The 27,939-nt window shown below is 53.3% G+C and overlaps 1 protein-coding gene across 1 annotated transcript in view; it reads right to left on the bottom strand.

Annotated features, from left to right (window-relative positions):
* The window catches only part of GLI2 (GLI family zinc finger 2), a 186,813-nt gene that overhangs the window by 145,610 nt on the left and 13,264 nt on the right, over nucleotides 1-27,939 (bottom strand). The window lies entirely within an intron of this gene.

Raw genomic sequence — 27,939 nt, 5'->3', positions numbered from 1 at the left:
AAGTAACAAGAAGCCATGAAGGAATCCCAAAGACTAAGAAAGCCATCTAACCTCTGTAAAGACCAATAGAAACATGGAGAAGGCAGAAACAGACATGGACGGGAATAGAGGACCTAAGTACAAACACTGCCAATACATTCTATACCAGGAGAAACAGATACATTCCGAAGGAGAGAGAAATTGATTGACTTCATGAAAGACAACTCAGAAAGAAACAGGAAATTAGAAATACCCCTAACTGTTAAACGAACTGAATTAGTAGTTGAAAAAGAAAAAAAAAAAAAAAAACAAAAAACCTCTAACAAACAAACAAAACCAAACCAGGCTGAGGCAGTTTTATAGTTTGGATTTTTCCAAACCTTCAAGGGATAGATAATTCTTAACATATATGCAGGGATCTCAAGACAATCCTTAACGTATATTTGACATATATGAATGTGATACACAGATATGTACATATTTGCATGTATACGTTTGTAAGTATATGTAACATACAGATATGTTGATGGATACAAATATTTCAAGATAATCCATAACATACACAAACATCTGAATATTTGAGATGAGGATCCCTTCCTCCATGTTATGAAGCTACTCTGGTGAATACTTACTTCCACTAAACAGAGACAGAAGGAAAGTGTATTTATAGGCTGACCTCACTGCTGAACATAGTTTCAAATGTCTTAATGTAAACTCAGGGAGGTTCACCCCCAGAATCAATGATATTAAAATAAGAGAAGTGTGCTAATATAAAAACCATCCTGATCAGAGGATAAAGAAGAAATTTTATGATTATCTCATTATTTGCAAAAAAAGCACTGATAAAATTCAACAACCATTCACAATGAGGGACCCTTCACAAAATAGGAATAAAAAGGAATTTTAAACCTACTGCAGGAAATCTACCAAAAACCATTAAATATGACTCTTACGGCAAGACTTCAGAATTATTCCCTTTCAAGTAAGGAACATGAAAAGGATGCCCCACTCACCAAACTTCTGTTCGAAAATGAACTGAAGACTAACTCTGTGCTGTCCAGTACGATAACTACTCATCACTCTAAATGTGGCTGGTCCAAACTGAGATGTGCTCTATGTATAAAATACACACTGAGTTTGAAACACTAGATGAAAAAGGAATAAACTACCTCAATCATCTTTTATATTGATTGCATGTTGATGCGATAATATTTAGATATACTGGGCTAACTAAAATATATTATTACAATTAATTCTACCTATTTCGTTTTGCTTTTTAAAACACGGCCACCAGTTGGGACGCCTGGGTGGCTTAGTCGGTTGAGCGTCTGACTTCGGCCTAGGTCATGATCTCACAGTTAGTGGGTTCAAGCCCCACATCAGGCTCTGTGCTGACAGCTCAGAGCCTGGAGCCTGCTTCCGATTCTGTGTCTCCCTCTCTCTCTCTGCCCTTCCCCCACTCATGCTCGCTCTCTCTCTCTCTCTCTCTGTATCTCAAAAATAAACATTAAGAAAATTAAAAAATAAAAAAAAAAAAAGCGTGGCCACCAGAGATGTTTAAATCACACATGAGACTCACATCATATTTCTGCTGGACAGTACTGTTCCAGACAGCACAGCAAAACACTAAAGGGAAATAAAAGCTACAAGATTTGGAAAGAGAAAAAACTTTTATAATTCGTAAGTGACGTAACTATATAAAACAGCTATAAAATCTGGATGGATACACTTAATAAGATAACAGCAAGACCGATGAAGCCAGCACTAACGAATTAGAAACTGCCGTTTTTAGATATACAGAATTTAACAGATTATGACATAAATTAGAACACTCAATTAAAAGATATAAAAAGAAGCATGAAGAAAAGACCACGATCATAGGTGGGGAAAATTCAGTATGATGGCAATCTTCCCCAAATTAATCAATTCAACTCTAATCAAAATTCCAACAGGAATGTTGGATAAAGTTTATCCTAAGAATCTTATGGGAATGCAAAGGCCAGAGAAGAAACAAGGCATTTGGAAAAAGGAACAAAAGAGAGGACTTACCCTATGAGGCAGTACCCTTAACATAAAGCTATAGTAACTATGATAGTGGACCACATACATGGAAAGTCATGGGCCAGTGGAACCGAGCTGAGGCCAGGAACGGGCCTGCGTGTATAAGGGAAATTGACATGTGACCCTCTTCGCACTTAAAAAATCATTTAAAAATTAAGAAATGCAGTAACTGCTGCCAGGACAGTGCTTATCCACACGGACCAATAAAACAAAATGCGATTTCAACATCATGTCAAAGACAAGACAATTCCAGCCGGATTAAAAAACTTTGTAAATGTGCAGTCTTTGAAAGTGTGGAAGAAAACATAGGAGAATATCTTTACAGCCTTAAGATAGGGGAAAAAAAAACTTTTTTAAAAAATGTTTATTTATTTATTTATCTTGAGAGAAAGAGAGAGAGACAGAGAGAATGCACACAGGAAGGGCAGAGAGAAAGGGAAAGACAGAATCCCAAGCAGACTCTGCGCTGTGAATGCAGGGCCTGATGTGGGGCTCGATCTCACGAACTGGGAGATCATGACCTGAGCCAAAATCAAGAGTCTTGGACACTTGACAAACTGAGCCACCCAGGCGCCCCAAGAAACTCTTAAACAATACACAAATGTATTCCATAAAGGAAAGGAATGATACATCGATTATGTTACAATGCACAACTTCTGCCCAGTAAACCATACCGTAAGGTAAACAAAGATAATGGTTAACCAAAGACTGGGAGAAATTATTTATTAACATATCTAAACAATACATGATTAGTATACTTGAAAAAGTTTTAGGAAGAAAGCACTCAGCAGAAAGTTGAGCAAAGGCAAAGAACAGGCCAACCAAGAGACAAGAAACCAAAATGTCCCATACACAAATGAGAGGGCGCAGATTAAAATAAGGTCATTCCTAATTATTAGACCGCCCTGCAAAATTTAAGTCTAATAATACAAATCACTGTTTGAAAAGTGGGGGTAAATTTGTCCAGCCACTGTGGAGATCAGTTTGACAGTATCTAATAAAGCTGGAAACATACATGCCTCACAACCCACAATTCCACTCCTGTCGCTTTCAAACTCTTCCTATAGGCAGAGACATTTTACACTGCAATGCTGTCCACAGGTGCAGGAGCATGTACACACACACACACACACACACACACACACACACGTACACAGGCGCACACACAATTTTACCTCGACTTCCTGCAATGCACTGTGCTATTGTCTACTTCATCTTGCCAAATGCTGTTTGTTACCCGCAAAATGGATTGCATAAGCCTCCCCCCATCCTCTCTCCCGCCCCTTGCCCCCCTGAAGAACTCCTTGTACATGTACACAAAGAGACATGCACCATCCATTGCAACAATGTTTGCCCTATTAAAAAAACGCAAACAGCCTAAATAATCTCCATAGGGAAGTAGACAAGTGGGTTGTGGAATATTCATTCATTGTGGGGTACACAGGGCTTTTGAGGGGCAAATGAGAGCTTCTGGCAGTGATGTGGATACATCTCAAACACATGATTTTATGTGCAAGAAAAAAATATATCTGTACACACAGTAAGGCAAAATCTTAAGTTTTAAACCACTGTATGTATGTAGACAGGCACATATACAGTGAAAATGTGAAAACATGCCTGACAATGATCGACATGACATTCTCTGGGGGAAGTGGGGGGTGAGGAAGGGGATCTAAAATGATCCTGAAGTTGGGGGGAAGCCTGCTATGGGTTCTGGGTCCCTCCCACACACACACACAACAGGGACTGCTTTATCTCAGACATTGTTTACAGCTGCCAGGACACGGGAATAATACAAAGTGTTCTGACTTTTAGACCATCTGATGTTCCTTTTTGAATTCTCTGCAACGTGCATTCCCTATTCTCTGCACCCGGAGCAGACCGGCTCCCACCCTGATGAGCAGCTGATCAGAAACTAGGGCCAAAAAATGTTAAGCTGTATGCCTATTGGTTACACCTTTTTTGTGTGCTTAAAATATATACATACATTTTATACATACATATACTATACATTTTCCAAAGACAGGATAAGGTGCTTGCAGACCCCCAGTACACGGAAAGTCAAGAAAGTCAAGACAGCCTGGAGCCTGCCTAGCTAGGGCCTGGGAGGCCTTGGCTGACACTTCATGGGGAAGCCCAGCAGGCAGGCCTGCCCAGAACAGCCATCTGAATGTTGCAACAAATTCCTAAGACAGCAGTACTCAAAGATAACATGTGACCTGCTCCTGCTGAAGCCTCATGTTGCTGGGGGCAGTCAGGTACTGCTGGGCAGCTCTGTGAGATTCTGCCTTTCCGGCCTCCTCCTCTTCGTCTGATAAACGGGTACAGTGCTGGCTCCCCTATCTCAGAGGCGGAGAGCGGATCAAACGGACAATGCACGGGAAAGGGAGAATGTGCTCTCATGGAGCGCCTGAGTTTGGCTGCTGCTGGCCAGAGAGGCCTCAGGCCGGTCCAGAGGAGGGGGTGTGGCCAGACCCGGGACCTGCCAACCGTCGCTGAGGAGAGACACTGGATACACCAGGCACGTTTCTTGATTCCCTTTCACCCCAAGCCTGCATGGCTGGGAGCATTATCTCCATTACTGACGGGGAAACCGGATGCTGGAAGTCATTTTCTCAGGCAACACATGCCACAGCTACTACTTGAACCTGGCCTTCCAGTTCTGACTCTGGGCCAGGACCCTTTCACTCGGCCAAAGCCACCGTCCAACTCACTTGCGCCACCCCCCAAATCCTGGCCTCCGCCTTCCCCTCTTCAAAGAGGTTTGTTTCTCATTCGTACGGCATGTTTATCAAAAACCACAATCAGGGGCTCCCGGGTGGCTCAGCCGCTTAAGCTTTGGAGCCTTGGTTTTAGCTCAGGCCATAATCTCAGTTTGTGAGTTCGAGGCCCGTGTCAGGCTCTGCACAGCATGGAGCCTGCTTGGGATTCTCTCTCTCTGCCCCTCCCCTTGCTCTCTCCATCTCTCCTGAAATAAACAAATAGCCTTGAAAAAAATTAAATGAAATTAAATTAAAAAACCACCATCACTCCATCAGAATCGTAACATTTGTTCCAAAATGTCTGCCTGGTCACAACGGCACCCAAGCACACATAACACCAGTGGAAAACAAGCTGAACGCCAGCGTGGGATTAAAGGAAACCTGGGACACAGAGTCACTGAAATGACCCTATGAGGACTGCACGGCAAGGTGCTTCCTGATACATGATCTCCCAGAGCTGGACAGCAGGACAACGTCGGCACAGTGCCTCACATAGGATCCCCTATAGAAAACTGACGGTGACTTATACACCTGGTAGCAAAGGCTGCAGGGCAAGGGACAGAGTCACTGGAACGGTGTGCCAAGGGGGCCAGAAAAAAGTCTGTGAGCAAAAGCGTCTGCAGAGATCTGGACCCTGCCCCGTGGCCCCTCGTTATCTATATTAACTATTTTCTTATTTTCTGTCTTCTGGGCGCTCTGGCATTCGGGGCCTCACTGCAGATTTCTCCTTCTAGGGCTAGTCAGGCCGCTCTTAAAGAGAGCCAAGGGCTCGCAGGGCAGTGCTTTTCCTGTGCAAACCAACCAATCCAGAGCCCAGACCCCACCACCTCTCTGCGATGATCCCCGCCCCCCGGAAGGGCAGGTGCCAGGCTGGGAGGCAGGGGAGGGATCGCGCTACACCCCAGAGCCCGCTGAAATTCTTTGAACCAGCCAATCCTAACCCTGCTTAGCTCACCTTGCCTTGCCCGTTCCTCCCCACGAAAACCACAATCAAGGCTCGCGCCCATGTTCTCCCCTGGCTCCTGCCTGCTGGCCAAACTGCACCCCCATATGGTATGGCGCGCCTCCCGTTCCTCTTCCAGTTTGTCTCAAACTATCTCTCTCGTGACCGTTGTTTCCCGTCTGTTAGGCTCATCATACCTGAATAATAATAAAATCCACATTTTTAAACACGATTGGGCATTATGCAGAGGATCTGGGCGTGATGGGGGGACGGGGGGGGTGGCCAACACCCCCAGGCTGTGCAGCGGCATTCTTGGGTCACTTCAAAACCAGCCAACACACAGTTGACTTCAGCCAAGCCAGACGAGCCAACTACAGACTCCCTATGTGCTACTTCTGACTTTTAAGAACGGCACCGAGATGACTTTGGAAGGCGGGAGGATTGGCTTCCAGCTGAATTTTAAACCTCGGTTTGTGGATGCCGCTGAAAGCGAATCTCAAATTCAAATGCCGAGTGTCCCGAAATGGCCTGCATGTTTCCCAGCTGCCAATGAGGAGGTTCGGGGAACGGAAGGATCCTCCCAGCCCAGGGGCCTTGGTGGTCCTGAGTTCCCCATTTGGTGACCAGCAAGTGGGGTGGAGGGAGGTGAGTCCTGCGATGGGAGGCAGCTGCTGGACACTGAACACAAGACTCCAACAAAAGACGTCAAGGTGGGGGGACAAGGCTTCCAATCAATCCCCAAGACAGCCCTGCCGAGGCAGCCTGACCGTCTGGTTCTGCAGATGGGGACGCGGGTCTCATGGAGGTACAGTGACTTACCCAAGGTCACCCTGCTAGGACACAGCAGAGCCTCTCAGGTGACCTGGTTCCTGAGTCCACACCGCCACATCACAGCCAGTCTTTTCCAGCTGTCCTCATCTTTCCAGAGAGTTAGGACGTGGAGCTTCAGGACCCCCTAACCTGCCTCCCGCCACCCCGTGGAGGACCCCTCCTCCTGGCCTTCCGCTACCTAACACAACCCGCGTGTCCTCCCAAGGGCACGGCAGTCTGGGGCTCGGAGACTGAAGTGACCAGCCCAGGTCATACGCCCAGGAGGGACAGAACTGCCCTCCAGTCTGGCTCCTGCTACCTTTAGAAAGTTGTTTACTTTCCAACTGCCTGAACGTACTGCAGCGGTCACAGCCAGGTGTGCCCCAAGGCCGAGCTGCTCAGAAGGGGCTAGAACCAGAAGGTGCCCCTCCCAGGGCAGACACGAAAGCCATCCCCACAGAACCAAGTTTCTGCGTGGACACAGAATGCCCCGAGTGCTCTGTCTGTCCCCGAGTGCCCTGGTGGAGAAGGCACCGGAGGCTTGCCTTTGCAGCGCCTACAGCGCTCACCGCCCCCGGCACGTGGGCTCCATCAGCCATTTGGAGGAGAGCATGCCTTGGAGCCACGAGCACCCCACTCTGAGCTAGGTGGGCATGGCTCCCCTAGCCAAGCACTGGCTCCCCATCGCCAAGCAAACAGCACACTGTGTTTCCTGCGGGTGGAGAGAAGCAAGCGAGAACTCCCTGTGGTGCCTGTATGCGGTAACCATCCTCTCCCAGGTGCCACGGCAGGTGCAGCCCAGGGCAGGTCCACCCCGCGGGCCACGTCATGGGCTGACGTTGGGCAATAATATTCACGACTTCTCGACACTAGCAGCGTGGTCGTTCCTCTTGCCATGAGCAGGCCCTTGATGAGCGTGGCCTCGTCTGACCGCACAGCAGCCCTGTGAGGCAGCCATCACAGTGAATCCCATAGACAAACGCAGACACCGGCCCGGAGAAGTTCAGGGATGTGGCAAGTGTCTGAGCAGGGTTCAGGTCTGGGCTCCCAGCCCCGAGAGCACGCACCGCCTCCCTTTCCAACCCTCTTGCCATCACTCCAAAGTGGGACAGTGGGGGTGCCTGGGTGGCTCGGCCCGTGAAGTGCATGATTTCGGCTCAGGTCATGATCTCACGATTCGTGAGTTCGAGCCCCGCGTCGGGCTCTGTGCTGACAGCTGGGAGCCTGGAGCCTGCTTCGGATTCTGTGCCTCCCTCTCTCTGCCCCTTACCCGCTCACACTCTGTCTCTCTGTCTCTCTGTCTCTCTCTCTCTCAAAAATAAATAAACATTAACAAAATTTTTAATAAAATAAAATGGGACAATGTACCATCAGGGGCTATGAAAATCACATATATGTACGCTCTTTTCACAGGTTTGATGCTCATAGGTGCACACTGAAAATGCCCTCAGAACAGAAACTAATATTCTGCTCAACATCCCCTGACCGAAAAAAAAAGGAATATAAAGGACTCCGAGCCAAGCCTTTCCTCCCTGGGTATTAGCCTGTCTGGCTTATGATGGAAAGAGCCTTTCTGCCAGGAAAACCCTGGTGCTCCCCTGGCCTGGGGGGGGGGGGCCTCCTGGTAGGCACTATGGCCGCCCTGGGCACCTGTCCCCACGCTGCAGGGGTCAGTGCCCCTTGAGGGGTTACCTTGGAGGACCACCAGCCAACTGCCCAATTGAATCAATAATCAGGGCCCAGATTGAAAGCCCTTGGGGGGACTTCAAGTCCCCTCCAGAGGCCCGGCAGAGGGTGGGCTAGGCATGGCGACGGGGCCCAGCTCTAGCCAGGACGGCCCTCAGTGTGCAGAGACAGAGAATGGGGGAGAAAGACAGAGGTAGAAAGAAAAAGGATCACAGAGAAACAAAGAGACTGGACAGAAGAAAGGAGAGACAGACAGACAGACAGATACAGAGGTAGAGAGTGAGCAACACGGACAGACAGAGGGAAATACAGGGACAAGAACGGACAGAGAGAAGCAGGGTGACAGAAGGGTGACAGGCAAGCAGAGTGACAGGACTGCAGCAGTCAGGGAAGGGCAGTGGGAACGAGAGAAAGGAAGTAGAGACGGCCACCAGAGACACACAGGCAGCGCGACAGAGACAGAGATACGAGGGCCTGGCCGGGATGGTTCTGGAAGGGGAGCTCACCCACTCCCGCACGTCACGCCGTCTGAGGTGCCTGGCACTGGCCTGTCCCTTGGGAGCCCCTGGAGATGAGCCCACTGTCCCAGTCACTGTCTGTTGAACTTGGCTGGTTGGCACGGGCTTCTAGGTGCCACCACGTGGAGACCCGTGCACCACCCGCCAGGCCCTCCTATGGATGGGGGTGGGGCCCGGCAGGTGCCCCGCATGTCCGTGCACGTCTTTGTATGCATGGGCGCGTGGACCCAAACTCACATGCGTGAGCTCAGCCTTCTCCCTGCCGAACCAACACGCGAGGGCTAAGGGCGTTTTGGAGGCAGAGGGAGCTGAGCCACTAAAACACGGCAACCAGAAGGGACCCAAGACACTCCCTGATGGTGGCACTGCATGGTCCACGTGGCTGTCCCGAAGTTTCACCCAAAGCTTGCCCTCCAGGATGGCAGGTACTCGGACTGAGAACAGAGACAGGCTTGTGACCTGCCCAGGGCCTTGGGGCTGGTTAGAAAGGGCACCGCCCACCACCAGCAGACTCCCAAGCAGGTAAGAGCAAACACAGACCTCCAAACCTGCCTCCATTGTCACCCAAAGCACTTCCGCTCAAAAGCTCCTTCTCGTAAGCAAGCACGTGTGCCCAAAGGCGCACACACACACTTCACGCAACTCCCCTAAGACACGCGCCCACTGCCGGCCAAGCCCCCTTCCATCCGGGCGCCCAGCGCAGAGCTGACTCAAAGGGGCTCACTGGAACTTGGCCCCGCGCCTCGAGCCCCCAGGGTGGAGTCCCCCCAGAGGAAAGGATCCTGGCAAGCACGCAGGATCCCCAAGCCGCACAGCCCCTCATGCAACCGTCCTGGCCCTGGCTCGCCGCCCCAGCCAAGGACGTGCTTGGCAAAGGGATAGGACATCCGGCATTTTGGCGATGTGATGATTTGGTGATACTGGCCAACAGGGACAAGAGCCTCCTGAAGAACGATCACTGTGTCCGTCTGGTTTATTCCTCATACACACCTATGGGGTCAACACCGTCACCCCCGTTTAGGCCGGGGCTCATTCTACCTGCTGCGTGCCACAGAGCTGGTAAGTGGCTGGACTGAGGCCCAATCCTACCTCTGTCCACTCCCGGGGTGGTGGTCTTAATCGCTAAACTACCGTTGAGTAAACTGGCCTCGTAAAGATACAAACTGGGTCCAAAACACATTCAGAGATTCCCACAACATGGCCACCCTGTCAAACACACAGAAAGAGATAATTTACTGAACTACTAACCTGCTTTGAGGCATTCTGTTCTCCACAGACAGACACGTGTGTGACCGTGTGTGCCCATGAGTGTGTGTGTGTGTGTGTGTGTGTGTGTGTGTGTGTGTGTGAGCCTGAAGCTGTGTGTGCTGTGTGCGTCCCCTGCGAGCCCTGGGCCCCGCCTCAGCCTTGCGGGGGGCGAGGCAGACATTCGAGGGACGCTGGGAGGAATAGTGACCATGGACAATGATTTTTCAGGAGCTGGAAGCCATGGCCTCGGCAGAGAATCCATTTTAGTAACAAGAGAAGGGGAATAACGTGGCAAATTATAGTGTCTGACCAAATAAATTATTCCTTTCATTTTGCCATTTTGTTTGGAGGAGAGCTTTAAACCTCATCCCTGGGCACATTCAGCAAGTGCTTACTGAGCGGATTTGGCCGTAATTAATATGAATTTAACTTTCTTTTCTTTCCCAAGGCATGGAACTGGAGGAGAAACGGGGCAGGGCAGGCTCCTCTGGGCTGCGGGCTGGGTGAAGGTTTAATAGCTTCACAGACCTGTACGAGCTACAAGGGTAAAAGGATAAAACCTTTAATTGCTGCTTCCCAAAATAACCTCAGCCCGCCCGTAACAGGCTTCTTCTGGATTTTAATTCTTTTCACAGAGAAGGGAAAAAAGTCAGATTTGAATTTCTCAAGCCAACATATTTTCTGCAGGGTCCCGCCCTCAGCATCTGTCTGGGGTTGAGAGCCCCACATCGCGGAGCCCGGGGGGCCGGGGGTTCAGACGAGAGGCTGGCCTCACCTGGCTGTCTCAGGGCCAAGTGAATCCTTCCTCAGAGAAGCCCGGGGCCACGTCCCAGCCTGCTGTCACTTCTGTAACACAAAGGGGTGGTCGGACCAGACCCCCAAGGTCCTTTGGAGCTTTGAAAGTTCCAGAGGTCTTTGGACCTGATCCCCACTGACTTATTTTTTTAAGCATTTTCTAAAATATTTATTTTTATTTATTTTTGGGGGGAGGGGGGGTGAGGTGGGCAGAGCAGAGAGAGAGGGAGATGCAGAATCCGAAGCAGGCTCCGGGCTCTGAGCTGTCAGCACAGAGTCCGACGCGGGGCTCGAACCCACGAACCGTGAGATCATGACCTGAGCTGAAGTCGGATGCTTCACCGACTGAGCCACCCAGGTGCACCCCCACTGACTTTTAAAAAAATCATTTAATTTTGAAAGTTGTGGTAAAATTTACATAGTACAGATTTTGCCATTTTAACCATGTTTAGGCGTGTAGTTCTGTGGCATTAAGCCCATTCACACAGTTATGCATCCACCTCCAGAACTTTCCACAAACTGAAAGCTTCTCCCCATTCAGCAACAACTCGCCAGTTCCCTCTCCCCCGGGCCCTGGCAACCACCATTCTACTTTCTGTCTCTGAGTTTGACTACTCTGGGTACCTCATATAAGTGCAATCACACAGTATTTGTCTTTTTGTGACTGGCTCACTTCACTTAGCTTATCACTAGGTGATAGTGTCCTCAAGGTCCATTCATGTGGTAGCGTGTGTTAGAATTTCCTTGCTTTTTAAGGATGAAGTATACACCTTTGTATGTATATACAACATTTTGCTTCTCCGTTCATAGGTCGGTGGACACTCAGATTGCTTCCGTATTTTGGCCGCTGTGAATAATGCTGCTGGGAACATGGGTGTGCCAGTATCTCTTCAAGACCCCGTTTTCCATTCCTTGGGGAACACCAGAAGTGGGATTGCAGGATCATATGGCAATTCGATGCTTAACTTTTTGAGGAACCGCCATACTGTTTCCCGTGGTGGCTGCACTATCTTGCATTCCCACCAGCTGTGTTCAAGGTTTCCAGTGTCTCCACATCCTTACCAACACTTGTTACAATTTGTGTTTCTTTGAGAATGGACATCCTAGTGGCTGTGAGTCCCCATTGACTCTTCATCACCAGCTTGGACGCAAGCAGAGGACCTCTCTCAGGTGGGCTGGGTTCAGGAAGTATTGGCAGAAGCTTGCATTGGGCCACTCCACCCTGAAAGAAGACGGCAACGGGGCCAGGACACCTCTGCCACAGGTTTGCGTTGCTGGGCTGGCTCCAGGTGAGTCCCTGAAGCACTCAATTGATCACCGATTCACTCAACAACCATTTGTTATGCACAGAGACAGGTGCTGTTCTGGGAACTAGGGACACACAACGGTCCCTCATGGACTCAAGATGAGAAAGCAAGATGATAGGAGCTCCACTTGTCCTGGGATCCCATGGTCCATGAGACTGAAGAGTGGGGAGATGTAACCTGAAGAGAAATCTTCGTGAAGAATGTGCCCAGCAGTTGAAGGGAGGGCAGAGGAAACTGGGAAAGGCTGCCTGGGTTGATCTGAAATGGGTTCCAAAGGTTATCACTGGGGACGACAATTACAGAAAGACATAACTGCCTGATTCTCAAATCACTCCGCTGGGGGACATGCGGTGGAGAGGTTATACAGGCTTTGAAATCCGACAGAAGTGGGTCCAGATGCCCCTCTCTCACCTGTGTGAGCCGGGGCTCCTGGTCTCTCTGGGTCTCAGGTCCTTAACCTGTAAGATCGGAATATAGGAGATCCCCACCTTTTGCCGGGGGTTAGAGGATAAAGACTGTAGGTGAGATTAAAAACACTCCAAGGGGCGCCTGGGTGGCGCAGTCGGTTAAGCATCCGACTTCAGCCAGGTGACGATCTCGCGGTCCGTGAGTTCGAGCCCCGTGTCAGGCTCTGGGCTGATGGCTCAGAGCCTGGAGCCTGTTTCTGATTCTGTGTCTCCCTCTCTCTCTGCCCCTCCCCCGTTCATGCTCTGTCTCTCTCTGTCCCAAAAATAAATAAACGTTGAAAAAAAAATTAAAAAAAATAAAATAAAATAAAAACACTCCAATAGCCCAAGTCCACCCTTGCCCACCTCAAGGGAAGCCCCACGGGGAGGGAGACCTGCTTCCTCACGAGTCCAGTTCACACGCTCCTCCGTGTAAAGACGCGTGCTGTTTCCCCGGCCCCCCGCACTCAGCCAAGAAGCAACAGAGGGGGCTGGCTGCGTTCAGAAGCCCGTGCATGAAAACTTCGGGTGCGGAACCAGCAGGAGCTGGGAGTAAAAGCTCCGGCGCAGGAACTCATGACACAGGAGGCAAAGCGAACGTGACCTGAGACCAGCAGGTGTTCACCCGCCCTCCACTTCAAGCCAGCCCTGGCACTCCCGAGCGGAGGACTCCCAGACGAGGGCACTGCTTCAGCCACACGCACGGTCTCCCCCTGTCCCGGTCTGTCCCCCTCCCCCATACAAGCTGAGTGTGCTTACTTGGGTGTGGGCAGGTGCACACCAGCCACGGTTGTCCCTCCCGCCCCGCCCCGCCCCGCTGGGCCGGCCGTAAGAGCCACAGCTGTCTCTGCACGGAGCCTGGCCCCAGCCCAAGGCTCTGCTCTGTCATAACAAAGGCGGCCACCTCCCATCGTGCCCGGCAGCAAAGGCCTGTGGGGTTCTCACCCCCGGCATCCTGTCCCTCGCCGGACGCTGCTGGGCCACAGCGGGAGTGCAACTCTGCACCGTTGCGGCTCGTGTGGGGACGTCTGCGAACCAGCAGACACAGGAAGGAGGCGTCCCTGTGATCCGCCGCCTGGTCATCCAAACATCTCCTGGCCGGCCAGGGCCAGGCCCGGTGGACAGAACACAGCCCAGGCTCTGCCTGGTTAATGGAGGCGAGGCCCCGAGGACGGCAGGACGCGCCAGAGAAGGGCACGGGTAGGGGGGCTACGATCAAGGAAGGCTTCCCAGAGGGGGCAGGCAACAGATGAGGACACATGTGCGTGAGGGCTGAAGTAACCACATGGCTCTTCTCAGGTCAGAGGCGTCTTAACTGTGAGGGCAGTTGAGTGGCTGCACAGGTGGACAGGCCCAGGCCCAGGCCTCGGGCTTTATCTCACAGGCCTGCATTTCTAAAACCTGAGCGAGGGGGCGCCTGGGTGGCTAAGTCGGTTAAGCGTCCGACTTCAGCTCAGGTCACGATCTCGCGGTCCGCGAGTTCGAGCCCCGCGTCGGGCTCTGGGCTGATGGCTCAGAGCCTAGAGCCTGCTTCCGATTCTGTGTCTCCCTCTCTCTCTGCCCCTCCCCCCATTCATGCTCTGTCTCTCTCTGTCTCAAAAATAAATAAACGTTAAAAAAAAAAAAATTAAAACCTGAGCGAGGAACAGATTCCTTCTAAAGGGAACAAGTTCTTTCAGACCCTGAGCAGTGGCTTAAGTTTTTCCCAAAGCCCCAAATCACACACACACACATGTGGTGCCATAGACTCCACCACGGGAAGTGCTATGCAGACAGCCCCCCAGGGGGGTGTAGCGCACAAGGGAGCGCGAGCCCTGTGGTGTCACTGTGGCTTGGACGGCAGGCTGCGGGAACACCTTAGTTCACAGCAAGGACCCCCAGGGTGGGCTCACACTCAGAAAGGCCACCTAGAACGTCTCCCGGAAGCTAGTTTGGGAGGGGCTGCTGTAGGCCTGAGGGAGGAGGGAAAGGGTTTCCAGGCAGAGAGAGAGAGTCAGGGGCGTGCTGGCCAGAGGAGAGTATTTGGAACATCACTCTGGAGCCACAGTTTCGTCATCTGTGAGCCACAGAGCTCAGGGGTGGAAGAGCCAACGCTCACAGGGGAGCCTGGGGACCACCAGCTTCCTCGGGGGACAGCCGTTTGTGTGAGGAAAGGGGCTCTATGGCCTTGGGGATGGGGTGCTGCCAGAGACACCACCCCAGAAAGCTACCTTTGAGAGAGCCAAGAGCAGTCAAGATTCACATCTGCCCACTGTCCCCATCGCCCTGCCTCTGGGCTCCAGGAAAACACAAATTATCGTTCACTCGCCTACTCCTGCCTCCTTCTCGCCCTATTCATGTCTCCCACGGGACAGCCTGCCTAACAATATACTTGGGTGTTCACATTCTCATCGTCCTTATTTGCATGCCTTATCTCCTCCCACCAGCTGTGTGACTTGGGGTAAGTGAGTTAACCTCTCTGAACCCAAGTTCCACTACTGGTTTGGCTACGCTATGGCCTCCCACTGTAATATGTTAAAGAAAAGGTCACTCCAATGTTAATCACCCAAGGTATGAACCTTTAGATTTCTGGAGTCTATAAATCAGAAAAGTCTATTTTTTCCTTTATTATGATAAAGTTAATTCAGGGCGCCTGGGTGGCTCGGCCGGTTAAGCGTCCAACTTCGACTCGGGTCATGATCTCGAGGTTCATGAGTTCGAGCCCCTCGTCGGGCTCTGTGCTGCCAGCTCGGAGCCTGGAGCCTGCTTCGGATTCTGTGTCTCCCTCTCTTTCTGTCCCTCTCCCACTCGCACGGTCTCTCTCTCTCTCTCCCTCTCAAAAATAAACATTTAAAAAAATGTTTTTTGGGGCGCCTGGGTGGCGCAGTCGGTTAAGCGTCCGACTTCAGCCAGGTCACGATCTCGCGGTCCGTGAGTTCGAGCCCCGCGTCAGGCTCTGGGCTGATGGCTCGGAGCCTGGAGCCTGTTTCCGATTCTGTGTCTCCCTCTCTCTGCCTCTCCCCCGTTCATGCTCTGTCTCTCTCTCTGTCCCAAAAATAAATAAGTGTTGAAAAAAAAAAATTTAAAAAAATGTTTTTTAATTTAAAGTTAATTCACCATCAGTTAACTCCATCAGTTAACTAACTGCCTTTGTGTACAGAAAATATGGATGTTCTGATCTGTGTATGGTTCTTATAGGAATGGGGCGAATTATATAGCAACACGGACAGCAAAGGGCCAGTACATGTGTAAAATCCTCACGTGGGCACAGATGGTGGGTACAGGGAGGAAAGCCCTCTCTTAGCCTGCACCGCTGGCATGGCCCTTTCCCTCCATGCCTGCAAGAATCCCGCTGGGCTCAGCTTCCATGCACTGGCTAAGCTCCCTGCCAGCCACTTACCCACCAACATTCCCCAGACCCTGCCCTGGGGCCTGCGTCTCCTCTCCAGAGCCCACAGCCCTGGGGGGCAAAGCAAGGACTTCTGGGAAGAAAACCGGGGAAGCGGTCTGTACCCTGCCTCCCAATTCCAAGTGTTGCACTGCCGTCCCCAGGCCACCCACTTTTGTGTGCACCCACGTCCCACGGCAGAACAGCCACAAGCGGGCAGATCAGAAGGGATGTTAAGTTATGCACGAGTCCTCCCCCGCCGGCCAGCTCACGACCAAACACTCCTTGGTGTTAAAGCAAACTTCGGCATCTACTGGCCAAGAGGTGTCCCTCTCTGCTTCTCCCATGCTTGCCCCGTGATTGGAAACTGCACCCAGAAGTGGAGGCTGATTGAATGATGGCGGGGCGGGGGGATCCTCTCTCCTCCAGCCCCCACGTAGCTCCTGTCCCTTCCCCCCACAGGATGGCTAAATTTATAGATTTGGGATTGCTGTAAATTATAATGTAATTATACTGCGCCAGGGGCAGCTTCCCACGGCAGAAATTAAAAAGCAATTCAGGTAAATGATCTTTAGCTACAGCGGAGCGTCCCTGCAGAACTCATTAAGTCCAGGGACCAAAGACAGCGTGCAGCCTGCTCCCTCAAATGCCGCCTCACCTTGGAAACACAAGGCCACGGGCGGGGGCAGGAGTAGGTCCCTCCTGGGACGCCCCGCCTGCCCGCCCTTCACCTGGCCCTCACTGCAGACTGCATACACCTGTCCGGGTATCTCCCACAACATCCTTTTGACCTGCCAGCCCTGGACCACTCTGTGGAGATGAACATTTGGGGGTACCTGCAGAAGAGCCAGGGTAAGAGGCAGAACAAAATGAGATTGGAGCGTGTTTAAAATAAAGTCGAACGGGAAATTAACCATCTTGGTTGCATTAATATCATTTCCTCTGAAGCTTTGAATTCCCAAAGCCCAGGGAGTTGCTTCTTTTGTTGTTTTGTTTTGTTTTCGCTCTTTCATTTCCTCACTTGAACCTGACACTGAAAGAGAAATGACTGCATAGAACGCAAGCCCCGGAAAGACAAGCTAACACGGGAATGATGTGAAGCGGAAGCAGAGGAGAACGTGACCGTGTTCTTCCATCCAACGTGCTTTAACAATCAGAAAAATGATAAACATGAAATTCACAAAAGCATTCCTATTAGCAGTCCTTATGACCTTCAGCCGCGTCCTGGGGTAGGGGGTGACACTGTCTCTCTTGATCATAACTGTGCCAATTATGTGACCATAATTGTACACAGGGGTCCTTATGATGGAGGCGAGGTTCGGGAGTTGGGGGGGACGTAAAGATTCGGGAGTCCTGAGGCCGACCCAGCGGCGGCTTGCTAAGGTGCTTCCAAAAGGCCATTGTGCCCACGTGCCTTGAACCGCAGCCCATATCCCTGCTGTCTCAAGCACCTACTGTATGCGGGGCGCGGCACCCGTGGCATGGTGCGGGGACCAGCGGCCTTCTGGAAGGCTGCTCTCGCCCCTCATACTTGTGTGAGAGTAACCCCCGCTGGGCACTGTTCCAAATGCTTCGCTGATGATCACTGAACCCTTGCGATAATCCATTCACATGCCAGCTGGGTGCTTTACAGATGGGACACCGAGGCCCCGAGAAGCCACACCACCGGCCCCAGGTCCTGTTCCGCTGGTCAGGGGCAGAGCAGGCACATGAACTAAGCTGGGCCTTAGCCGTAGCAGCCTCGTCACCAAGCTGAAGGCGCGGGACACAGCAACGCCTGGTGGACCAGCAGCCAGATTCCCTGAGGCCACTCTCTCCCCGGCCCCACGGAGTCGAAGCCTGAGAACACCCGCCAGGCACCATGGGGGGTGGCCCGGCCTGGAGGAGGCTGCACGTGGCCCAGCCCCTCTGCTGTCCAGCTGGGCAGTCCTGGACAGGTCACCCACCAGGAAGGAGCCGTGGCTTCCCCACCTGTAAAATGGAATCACACCTGCCTCTGGGGGTCATGGCACAGACTTAAAGTCACCTTGCAAAGGGCCAATTGGGCTAAAGCAGGAAAAGGGTCTTTTCCAAACAGCTGTTAATAGTCTAAGTCAGCCTTCCCTCCACTTAACAAGGAGGAAAAGGTGGGGGGTGGGGCAGATCGCCTGGGGTCAGGCTGCCCACTGAGAGTGCCGGTGTCTTCCTGGACCTACCCGGACCCTCTCCTCCTCCTCGTGTCCGGCCCTCAGCTGGCATCCAGGCAGACCCCACGACACAGCGGGAGGCCGGGCCTGGCGGTGGGAGGTGTGAGCCACTGGACGCCCCGGGGGGCAAAGACTGACCAGCCCCTCTGTGGGTTTGACAGCCGAGGCTAGAGTGAGGGTCCCACTTGGTCATCCTAAATGCCAGATCTACTAGTTTCTTCCACGGTAGAACTTCACTCATTACGCTGCTTGGCTGAGCCACAGGCCCACCCCTAATATGGATATTTTTCTCCCGACATGCAGTCAAAATAGGAAAACACATCACATACCAGGCCTAGTAAACGCGATCCCTGAAGACCATGAGCCAGCGAACCACCCGGCCGGCCACCCCTTGGCAATCCTCGCAACCCGCCCACCTTGCCGCGCACAGACGCCCCCAGGAAACACATCCCTGTCGAGCCTGGGCAGTAGCACTCAGCAGGCCACACCAAGACAGGCTGCCGGTCAGGAAGGAGCACACACACTGTTCCCATTTCCCCGGGGTGGGGTTGGGGGCGGGGGGAGAGGCGGGGTGCTCCCGGGTCTCGGCCAGGCATCTGGAACCACAGGGAGGCCGCACGCTAGTCACTGAGTCGGCGCACGGCAACCCCTTCAAGAGGCCTCCTGGTCCCAGGCAGACTGAGAAAACACGTACTGAAGCCACCGCGGCCAGTCGCGCCCCTGGCCACTCAGGGCTGCACAGCCGGCTAGGACCCCTGGAGCTGCCGGGCAGCCCATCCTGCCTGCCCGCTCCACTCCAACGGGACATTGGAGCATCTGTTTAAGAAAGCCAGTCCCCCACCCCCACCCTGGCCACAGAAAGTGAGCTACCACCCACGCCCCCACCCAGAACCCACACCCACACCCACCGAAGTTTCTGCCTCTGTCAAAGGAGAATTCGCACCGAGAGACACGGGCACTGGCACCACACGTACATGCCTACCGGCCCAGTGGCCGTGTCCGCACGTCCTCCTGGGGCCCCCACGTCCACGGCCGGCCTACCTGGGGGTGGTGGGGCCAAGAGCCCACCCGGGGAGAGCCTCAAGGCAGCCCCTCTGCCTCCCTGCCACCAGCTCCTCTTTCTCGAGCTCAGCCTCTGACGTTATCGCCTGGAGAGGGGACTAATGCTCACCAGCTGCCTGGTGTTTAACCCTCTGTGGCTTCCAGGATGTCCGACCAGAAGGAAAGCTCTCAGTCACCCCAACTGGGGCCCCCGAGCCGAGTCGCCGTGACTTCGGCAAATACGAGGACAACGGCCGAGAGCTCGCACGAGATGAGATGAGGGAATGGGCGTTCAGTGAGTAAGAGAAAGAGAAACTTCCAAAACCCACCTGCGTTCCACTGTCCTGACTCTCAGGGAGCGAGAGGGAACGTAAACTCAGCTGAGAAAACCAGACAGCAGGCGAGAGGGACCGGCCTAGATCTTTCTTGACAACCCTAGTGTTTCTAGCGTGTGATGCTTCAGGAGATGCTGGGGAGGTTTCCTCCAGCAAAACGGTCAGCAGAGCTCAGACTCACATCGTCTCAGCTGCCACCCTTCCCTCTACCCGTGCTCATGTTCTGTTCTCTATGCTCCATTATTCTGCCTGGTGAACCCCTCTTCATCCCTCAAGACCCAGCTCGAGCACGCCTCCTCCAGGAAGCCTTCCCCGTCTTTCCTCCCTCAGGGGAGGAAAAAGTGCCCAGACCTGGGCTCTCTCAAAGCCTTTAACCATACCGAGCCCCTAACGATGTGCTACTCCGTCCCTCTTCCCACCTGGGGAGTTCCTCAGGGGCTTGGACGGCGGGGTATTTGCACGGTGCCTGGCACCACGATGCATACTTGCAAATAGATGAAGAAACTTCTGGTCTCAGAGTCCCTAAGATTTACGAGGGGTTAAAAAAAAGAAGGGGTGGGTAGGGAATATAAAAGCATTCTCCATTACCAGCATTCTGTCACTCTGAATTGTCTATTACCAGCACTTTTAAAGTGTAGCACAAATCTCACCCACCCAGAGGTCACTCACCGCTTAGGCAATCTATACCAACTGTGACCCAGAAAGAGACAAGAAGCCGCTGAGCCCCAAACCTACACCTCAGAGGCCTTGCACCCAGCAATGTGTAAATCATCCACAGAAGAGACTCTTAAGCCCTTACTCGGTGCCCCTGGATTCTTGGGCAGAAACAATTCCGGGGTGCCGGGGTGGCTCAGTAGGTTGAGCGTCCGACTTTCGCTCCGGTCATGATCTCACGGTCCGAGAGTTTGAGCCCCGCGTTGGGCTCTGTGCTGACGGCTCGGAGCCTGGAGCCTGTTTCGGATTCTGTGTCTCCCTCTCTCTGCCCCTCCCCGCTCACACTGTGTCTCTCTTTCAAAAATAAATAAACATTAAAAAAAAAAACCAATTCTAACAGATTTCTGTGTTTTCCCAGCACATAAACCGGGAGCGGGCAAAAGTTAAAGAAGGCAGGGAGTTGGGGCTACTCCAGACAAGCACGTTATCAGCAGAAGGTAAGGAGGAGGCCGTGCTATGAAGGAAGAGGCGCCTGCACTCAGGGCTCAGACAGACTCAAGTTCAAGTCCTGGCTGCACCACTTGATATCCGGGTGGCCTTGGCAACATGCTAACCAGTAGGCCTTCCATAAACATCCAAATGCTTTTTGAATTAAACAGAATTGACTAATTGAATTTGGCCCAGAAGGAGCCTTGGGATTGAGAGGCAGAGGGCCTAGAGGAAAATATGGGGGTGGGGTGGGAGAGGTCCCCTGCAGAGACTTGCTGGGAGCCAGACAAACTCGGAAGGCTCAGAAGTGCTTTGTGCTTGGGTGGGGGTGTGGGGAGGGAGCAGGGGCGGGGCCAGGGAGAGACACACACAGCACATTAGCAGATCCTGCCCAGGGGACACTCCTGCTCCCACCTGCAGAGCCCCCACTCTGTAAGGAGTTAGCAGGGCCTGCCACTTGGCTCTGCACTAAATGCAGCTAAATTCAGCACCAGCTGAGGCCCCAGCCAGCTGAAAAGGGCAGCAGACGCTCTTCTCTCTGCTTTGGGCCTGTGGTACCTACACACTCCTTCCCGGGACTGCTTACGGAGGCAGATCTCTTTTCTTCTTAGAGATTTCTTCTGGGATGGAAGGGGGGAAAAACCCGAAGGCAAAAACCCCAAAACAACTCCCGGATGCACCCAAGGACAGCCCTGGTATCAGACTCAGGCCTGTGCATCCCAGGGTGGGTGCTGTCATCCTTCACCACCGTCCCAGGCCAAGAGAGGCACTGCCACCCCCCACAGGGACAGGCGCTGGGCTCTTTGGAGTTTTCTGGCTCTCACTACTTCCCGTCTGCAAGGGGATGGACCCTAAGGCTCAAGCAGCCCTCACCTCTACCTGAAAGTGTAGCCCTTGAATCAAAGGCAGAATGCCTAGAGAGGCAGGGGGCAGGGGAGGAGAGTGGGCTTTGAACCCAGAACCCTGTCAGATTCTAGTTCACTCTTTGCTCATCATGGTGAGCCTGTGGGCAGACCGGGGGGCTCCTCCTGGCCTCGTGTACAACAGGCGGCACAAATCCCCTTAAGTTTCCATCATATACAAGTGAAGGTTGGTGATGCTATCTCCTGGGAGGACGCCCTGGGGGCATCGGGGGGGGGGGTGTAGAAGTGGGTGCAGAGACGGCCATTTTGCATCCAGAAGTCTGAGGGCAGGCAGCCCTTGGGGTAAGTGGGTCTGAGTGTAAGAGTCATGGGGCAGAGACAGCTGAGAAGGTAGGACCCCCAGGTGAGACCAAGGTGGACTGTGGTGGAAGACAAGCCCCTGGGACCCTGGGCCAAGGGAGAAGGGAGGGGGTAGGTGACCATGCCGGGGCACGTGGTGTCCAGAAGGCAGGGAAGGGAGGGCCGGGAGCGTGAGACCAAGCTCTGGTGAGTCCATAGAGCAGGCATGAAGACCACCCCCGTGGACAGAGCAGCATGGGAACCTCATGGAACCATCTGGGTGAAGGGATGGGGCACGGTCCTGAGGGGTGTGGCTTATAGACAGGGAACAGAGACAGCTCTGTCAAGGAAGGGGAAGAGAGAAAATGCAGCCAGAAGGCAGATGGGACTAAGGGGTGAGGGGGCTTCAAGGAGACACCCCCACGGAGGTGTTAGGATGGCTTTGTACCATGGCAATGAGGCTAAACCCACACTTCATTTCTAAGAACTCTCTTGTCAGTGGGTTCCAGGTTAGGGCTGGCCACAGCTGAGATCCACGAGGTCTGGAGGAAGGATGGGGGTGCAGCACGGTCCTCTTTCACGGCGGGGGCAAAGTCACAGTGTTTTTCATCACAATCATTCCTTCACAGTGCTGTCCATTCCGTGAGCCAATATATTTCCCCATGACAAAAGCCAGTATTTCGAAACGATGGCACAAAATAAGGTGTGGGTAAAAAAATACCCGTTCACAGTACAAGAGAGACCAGTAGATTTTAACGAACAAAAAAGGGAAAGGTCTTTGATCTGGTTTCGGATTTCACGTCGCAAGTAACCTTAAGAAACAACCATGTGTCAAGTTTCCGTGTAATATCAAAGGAGAGTATCTACAATCAGCGGAACAGACTTTTCGAACCGCCCTCCCTTTTCTAACTGCTTTGTGTGAGGCCAGATCTCCTCCACATATTTCAAGCAAAAGAGCACATTGCTGTAGACGTGTCTACGCAGAAGCATGCATGCGGCCCTCCAGCTGCCTCCCGTTAAGCCAGACAGGACAGAGGTTTACAAAAGCGTGATCCCACCCTTCTCGCTTTCTTATTTTGGAAAATAGTTATTTTTGATAAAAATAACGGGTTTACCGTCGTCAATTTTAAATGGATTAAAAATTAAAACATTTAAAAGTTTTCTGGCCTTAAAATTTCTAGGAAGGTAGGGGCGCCTGGGTGGCTCAGTCGGTTTAAGCATCCGACTTCCGCTCAGGTCATCGTGATCTCACGGTTCATGAGTTCGAGCCCCGCGTCAGGCTCTGTGCCGACAGCTCAGAGCCTGGAACCTGCTTCAGATTCTGTGTCTCCCCCTCTCTCTGCCTCTCCCTGGCTTGTGCTCTCTCTTGCTGTCTCTCAAAAATAAATAAACATTGGGGCGCCTGGGTGGCGCAGTCGGTTAAGCGTCCGACTTCATCCAGGTCACGATCTCGCGGTCCGTGAGTTCGAGCCCCGCGTCGGGCTCTGGGCTGATGGCTCGGAGCCTGGAGCCTGTTTCCGATTCTGTGTCTCCCTCTCTCTCTGCCCCTCCCCCGTTCATGCTCTGTCTCTCTCTGTCCCAAAAATAAATAAACGTTGAAAAAAATTTAAAAAAAAAAAATAAATAAACATTGAAAAAAATTCTTTTTAAATTTCTACAAAGGTAAATATATATATATATTTAAATATACATATATATTTATAAATATAAATATAAATATTTATATTTAAATATATATATATATATATTTAAAGGTTTATGTGTTTTTGAGAGAGAGCACAAGTGAGGGAAGGGCAGAGAGAGGGGGAGACAGGATCTGAAGCAGGCTCTGAGCTGACAGCAACGAACCCGACGTGGGTCTCAAACTCAGGAACCTCGAGATCATGACCTGAGCCCAAGCTGGGTGCTCAACCGACTGAGCCACCCAGGGTGCCCCTCTAGCAAGACAAATATTGATAGATACGACCCACATAAAGAGCTGTTCTCTGGGGTCCTCTCCTGGGGGATTTTTTTGGGGAAATTCTCCTGGGGAATTTTTAAGGGATTAACCAGTTCGGGATGCAAGGTGGGCAGCCAGCCCCTCCCGCTCCCACGGAGCTCCTAGAGCGGGACAAATATAAGCTCTAACTGTCCCCACGGGTTCCAGTGTGTCCACACTCTCGCCTGTGTCCCACCCGGCCTTCCCTCTCACTGACCTTCCGGTGACTCTGGCCACAGCCCTCCAGAGATTTCAAGGCTCCCCCAGCTAATGGTCCCAGCTGGGTGCGGCTGGTGCCATCACGACCCCTGTCCCGTGTCACTCACCGTGGCTCTGCTCCCCTGACCGGACTGTAACTGGTACGGGGGTGGGTGTCTAGGGGAACATGTGGAAATGGCCCTGCAGGGACAAGCAGCGGGGAGGAGAGCAGAGGAGGGCGTCCCAGGGAGAGGGAGAGTGGCACAATGGCACAGGCACCAGGGGAGCCAATGCCCACTGAGGTGCCCTCCACTGACGGGGGAGGGGAGCCGGGGGCGGACGGTGGCGGTCTAGAAGGCGGCAGGCAGGTTTAACTCAGTCCCACCCTCAACTTTGGGATGCGGTGATTTGCAGCCACTGTCGCGGAGGCCGCGGCTCCATAAAGGCAGAGAGGCCCGATGGCCGAGCCGCCTTCTCTCCCAGGCTTCATTGTGGTTTTTTATGAGTAAACATTTCTCGATAAAGACTTACTGTCTGCAGAGACCCCTTTATACCCCAAAGGTAAGGGTTTAAGTGGCCTTATAACTGCCGTTACTTATCTTTACAACGGCTAAAAGGAGTCTGCTCAAGAACAGGAGCTTTCATTTCACTGTATATATTTTTAGTGACTGGTTATAAATCAGGCGCATCCCTGGGGCTCAGGGTCTGGGGTCTCCTCCATTCCAGAAGGCCAGTCTGGGAGAACCGTCCCTGCTCCCCCATCCCTGGTTCTCAGGACTTGTGGCACAGGCCTCAAGGGCACAGGCCCTTGTGTCTGATGACGCACCGAGGGGATCTTCGGGTCCCTCAGACGTGTTTCTGGGCCCTTCTTTGAGCAGCAGTCTCTTTCCCGTCGTCCTGTGCTCCTTCCCATCACACCTACTCGCTCAACACAGCCTCTGACGAACTCATTCCAACTAAGGCACTGAGGTCTGACAACAGCCAAATCCCTTGCCTCCATTTGGAGAAGCATCCATTGTACCACACTCACGTTTGCTGGAGATGAATCCGAATTCCTCTCTAATGATGAAATCGCAGAGAGGGACACAGCAAAGGATTCCCAACCCCCCCGGAATTGCCCTCTGCAAGCACCCACCACCGCCATCTCCAGGTAGCAGATGCTTCCCACTCATATCCCCCATGCCCTTACGGCTCTGGCGCGTTCACCCAACTTCCAGGCACCAGCACCTGTCGTTAACCGGGGGATTTCTCTGCCTCCCAAGCCCCCTTTGCCTGACAACAGGATAGGCCGGAAGTGCCAGAGGGGCCCTCAAGCGAAGACTGACAGGGGTTGGCATTTAGACTTGGCTCTCTTGCCCCTTGGGTGGGATAGATCTCGCGGGGTCCCGGAGCCTCCCCCAGGATGAAAGGTAACTGGCTTGCTAAGGTGCCCTCCTTCTCCTGCGTCCGCTCCCCTGTCCCCTCCCTGCACCTCCAAACAGATCACGTGTGCCGGAATCCTCATTGCAGAGGCTCTAAGCATTGCAACTGGGACGCCATGTGTGCAAAGAATCTCAAATCCGGGGCACAGTCTGAGGGCCGGGGAGGCTGGGGGTGACTTCCTTCTCAGGACGAGGTGGCCCAGGGGGCTGGCACAGCCCGGTGATCCGGTAGGGAGGAGACTGTACCCAAGAAAGGCAGGACGCAGTGGGGGCCGGGGTGGGAAGGGGGCACCAAAGGATGAAGGACCAGATGCGTCTGTGCACACAAGACCCTGGGCAAGAGAACGAGTCAGCAGGCTTGTGAAGTGGCTTGGGGCAGCCACGCAGCTGAGAAGTCCTTTTTTCTTCAGCAGGCTTCATGCCCAGTGTGGAGCCCAACACGGGGCTCGAACTCACGACCCCGATATCAAGAGTCGGATGCTTAACGGGCTGAGCCCCCCAGGCGCCCCCCCCCCCAGCTGGGAAACTCTTGCACAAGCAGGGCCAAGAGTCTCAGTCTGACCCTGGGCTTGATTCTCTCACTCCCAAGGCACAGCCCAGCTGAGGGGATCGGGCTGTTCCCTGGGTGCAGCCAGGCCGGTTCTAGGATGGGGGAAGCTCAAGGCCAGGCGGGCCGCCTGCCACATCTCCACCCGGTACCCACGCCACCCCCACCTCCTCTGGGAAAAACTTTCAAAGGCCACTCTTGCCCTCCCCACAGCCCCAAAGCAACGGAGTTCCTAGAATCACCGCACGGGCATAGGGAAACACTGACTCTGTTTTTTCTTTGATTCCGTTTTTTTAAGATCCCAGAAGCTTCTGATTCCTCCCTGGGGACACATGCACAGAAACCACGTCTGACCACCCACAGCCCTGCCAGGACATTTGGTCAGCGTTAGTGACGTGCAGGCACCAGCAGGGGGGTTCCAACGCCTTACGTCCCGTGGCACACTGAGAATCCTTCCGCACGCTCCCACGGATGTCACACGGGGATGGGCGGTGGCCACCAAGGAACAGAGGGCTTGTGTGTCCGAGTTCAGCGCCCTCCCCCACCCCCACAGAACAAGGCCACGCGCTCCCACAGGTGGGAGCCAGGTCGGGCCTGGCAATCCACTACCAGAATAATGACCCCTGCTTTCAGCCTCCACCTGACAGATGGTTCTCGCCTTCACTGCCACACCAGAGTGGAGGACGGGGTGCACAGACCGGCCGAGGTGAGGGGAGAGCTCCCCTGGGCCAGCTCTGAGCATGATGGCTCAGGAGGAATGTTCCAGAAACAAGGAGAGAGGACAGAGCCTGCATGTCAAGGATGTGGCTGGGGGAAAGGGGATCCCAGCAGCCTGAAGGCCTAGGGTGACATTCCCCAGGCAGAGGCCACGGGCTCCCCCAATGTCTCCCCCAGAGCTGGAAATGCCCCAGAGGCCCACTCTGGGGTGATGGCTCAGAAACACAGAAAGGGCCTGAGGTCCCCCGTGCTGGCACCGCAGTTGGCTCTTCCAGGGCCCCCACGAGAACAGCCCAGTTGTGGGGCCTCCGCCTCAGTGCTGAGCTCAGCCCCAACCAGGGAGGGCATGCCAGCCCCACGCTACGGACCGAGGAACTGCCCCCGTGTCCTCGGCGCTCAGGGCTCAGGGCGTCTGGCCCCACAGGCCCCACCACCGCCGCTCAGGCTGGATCCTGGCTTCTCCACACAGGGGTGGCCAGCCGGGCCGTGGTGCAGGTAAGCGCCCCGCCCCGTAGTGCGGGGGTGACCCGGGGCCAGCTCACCAGCCTTTCCTCCCCCAGCAGCGGAAGCGGTTTCCACTCTGCCTCACCAGCACATCTAAAAGAGGCAGTGGCTTCCACATCCTTGGGAAACACAGGCGAGCCCGGTCTCCCCGGCTGGAGGACCCAGGCGCTATTCTCCGCAGCGTGGTCATGTCTTCGGGTACTTCCGGTCCCGCCCGCCCAGGCCGTCAGTTCCGGAAGAACGGGACCCTGCTCAGGGCTGCTGCATTTGAACGGGGGCCTGACACCCTGCTCTCAGGGAGAAGTGTCTCCTTCCAGGCGACTCGAGCAAAAGTCCAGGGCATCTAGTGGCATCTAGAACACTGCTCAGCACACACGAGGCCCTCAATGAATGCCATATGCGGAAAGACGGAAGAGAGGCAGGGTGGCAGACAGAGAGGGAAGGAGGGAGGGAGGTCTGACAAGCAGAGAAACCCGGCAGGAATCACCTGCATTTTGTTTGTGGGGATGGGATGCCTCAAGTCACAGGATGCCAGTCAATCTAGCAAAAGCGCAAGTTTATTCTGGATGTCCCTCCCCCACTCAAAGCCCTTCCATGGCTCCCTACTACGCATCGTCCAAATTCCTCTGCAGGGCATTCAAGGTTCCCTACAGCTGTTCAAAACTCCCTTTCCAACTGCAGCTCCCCTCCTACCCTTTTGTGTGAAGCCTCCCCTCCAGCAGATGCTCTGGTCCCTACCCTGCAC

The sequence above is a fragment of the Lynx rufus genome, unplaced genomic scaffold (assembly GCF_022079265.1).
Source record: "Lynx rufus isolate CCGP_SWC_20201006 ecotype Redwood Valley unplaced genomic scaffold, mLynRuf1.p SCAF_2, whole genome shotgun sequence".
Classification (NCBI taxonomy): domain Eukaryota; kingdom Metazoa; phylum Chordata; class Mammalia; order Carnivora; family Felidae; genus Lynx; species Lynx rufus.
The sequence above is the reverse complement of the archived record's forward strand: the minus strand, read 5'-3'. Positions and strand labels throughout refer to the sequence as shown.